Here is a 2,830-nt window from a genome sequence, read left to right as displayed (position 1 = left end):
TTAAGGTAAAGGGTGTCAGGGGTGGGTTCTTTACCCAGAGAGTGGTGGGGGCATGGAATGCGCTGCCTGTGGGAGTGGTAGAGTCAGAATCTTTGGTGACCTTTAAGCGGCAATTGGATAGGTACATGGATGGGTGCTTAAGCTAGGACAAATGTTCGGCACAACATCGTGGGCCGAAGGGCCTGTTCTGTGCTGTATTGTTCTATGTTCTATGTTCTATGATCCTTCCCTTTGTCTTACTCCAGGCAAAACACAGTGCACAACTAGGCAGAAAGTTCCAAGATGGGTGGTGGGGGCCCAACATTTGGTTTCTTTTGATGGTAAGAGGATCCTGACCATCCTGAGTAGTCGACTGATCCTGCCTAACCCCCATGGACTGTTATTGGAGATTACCCTTGAATTAGTGTGCCAGGACACCCTGACTGAAGGTTGTAACACTTGAGTTGGACAAGGAATATTGACAACCGTAACAAGTTTCCTGGCTTTTTGTCTGTGCTAAATGGCAAGCCAAGACAGAAGAACATGAACCTGGTGGGTCTGGCAGTGTCAGGGGTGGGAAAAGGTGGGGAAGAGGCAAAGCACAAGAAGGTAAAACAGTGATATTGTGAGTATCCCGGTGTGCTCAAGGTGCCTGAACACTAAGGTAGCAAGCGAGTAGCCCTGAGATGCTACCCAGTTCAAACTGTGAGCTGGGTACTAGTTCCTGCACACAATATATCCTTGCAACAATGCTAGTTGACAGTGCTTCCCAAACTGCAGCTTTAATTTGCAGAAGTAGTTTAATTTGGAGAACTTGGTTATTATGAATGAGTTTGACTAAAAGATCTGTTTCTGTGCTGTATGATTTTATGTAACTTGTAAGTGGATCAGACAGATGATATGAGTGTTCTGAAAGGCTGTCATATGTTGTATGACAGTGGCCCTGGACGGGGGGTGAGTATGGCAGATAACCTGGAGCCTGCTCTGAGATGTTGTTGTTGGATGTCCAATATAGCAGTCCAAAGAAGCACGGGTCAAACTGAGCTACCAAATACCCACTCTGCTTCCACATCAGGAATTCTTAACATCTAGTTTTGTTGTGGCAAGTGATCAGACAGGAAGCTATACATTAATGAGGTGAGACATGCAGTTGTTGAGGATTTAAACAATCAGTAATTCCCATTATTAGGCATCTTGCCACCACTTAGTGATAATCTCATCTCAACATCCAGAATTTAGTTAGAAATGCAGCTTGTTGCTCCCAATGTCAACAAAGACCTCATTGGACATCTCACGTGATTCACCATAATCCACACCATTGAGGGCCCTATATGATTCCACACAGTAGATGCTCCCAATGTCAAGAATTGGCTCACTCAACAAAACCTTAACCATTTTCTGCAATTATTGCTTCTTGACTTCTTGATCTCCCAGAAGTAGAATCATTTGTTTTCAAAGTTGTTGAATAAAATATTGTTTATTTTCAAAGATATCTGTCATACTATAGCTGTAATTTATATCTTGGAAATAAGGGTGAAATTAATCCATGTTATAGTAGTGAAATGAATAAAAGTCATGATATACAATCAATGTATGATAGCAGTACATCAATCCAGTTTCAGTGAACAGTTAGAATTGGGTAACAACAATTACTTTATGCACTTTTGATGATAGTCGTGCCACCCCTTAAAATTATGTGTCCAATAAGTGGTGCCATTGAATACACTAATTATTATAACTAATTCTAAACTTTTATTCACTCTGGTCCAATGACATCATATGCACAATCAAGAGATAAGGTTTAGGATTTCTTTGTAAGACGGTCTTGTGGCACAGTAGTAGTGTCCTTACCTCTTGTGGGCAGCACGGTGGCACAGTGGTTAGCACTGCTGCCTCACAGTGCCAGAGACCCGGGTTCAATTCCTGCCTCAGGCGACTGACTGTGTGGAGTTTGCACGTTCTCCCCGGGTCTGCGTGGGTTTCCTCCGGGTGCTCCTGTTTCCTCCCACAGTCCAAAGATGTGCAGGTCAGGTGAATTGGCCATGCTAAATTGCCCGTAGTGTTAGGTAAGGGGTAAATGTAGGGGTATGGGTGGGTTGCGCTTCGGCGAGGAGGTGTGAACTTGTTGGGCCGAAGGGCCTGTTTCCACACTGTAAGTAATCTAATCTAATCTAATCTCTGATGTGGAAGGCCTGTCATAATAAATCCATAAAGCAATTGTTTTTATCTGTGTGGTTGTGTATGCTGAAACCATCTGAAATGCTGTGGCTAGGTTCATAGCAACCAATCCTTTTTATTGCATTAGTCTAAGTTACTAATACCGACTGGGGAAGTCTTTGGCAGAACTGAGGCTCACTCTTGAAATACTAAATAAGTAGGTTACTTGGTACATAATAGCTAGTTTTGTTGCATCTGAGTTTCATGAGAGTTCTATGTGAGGTCTTAGGATATACTTAAGAGCAAATACACATGACTAATAGCAACATAGGATCAGCAGTAAACTTAAACTAAATTAAAACAGAATTATTGCTTCCCCTAGGAGCAGTCCTTTCTATCCTGATGGGTGGAGCTTATACTGTGATGAGAATTAACTCTTTCAGGTACTAACTGACAACAGACGAGTACAAATTTTAACGTTAGTGAAGCATAACAAACTACCACTAATTAACTTTGTAATTGCACAGCACCAACTTAGATGCAAGACTTTTCCAAAAGTTGTCAGATTGTATATAGTTCCTTGTTAAGAGCATTTTGGATAATGCAGGCAGCAAGCAAATAGTTTGCTGCCTTTCTCAAAAAGAAATCTGCAATACCAATGAACTTTGACAACAAAATGGAAAAGCTGAGCAAT

The sequence above is a fragment of the Chiloscyllium plagiosum genome, chromosome 18 (assembly GCF_004010195.1).
Source record: "Chiloscyllium plagiosum isolate BGI_BamShark_2017 chromosome 18, ASM401019v2, whole genome shotgun sequence".
In the NCBI taxonomy this organism is placed as follows: domain Eukaryota; kingdom Metazoa; phylum Chordata; class Chondrichthyes; order Orectolobiformes; family Hemiscylliidae; genus Chiloscyllium; species Chiloscyllium plagiosum.
Note: the sequence above shows the minus strand (reverse complement) of the source record.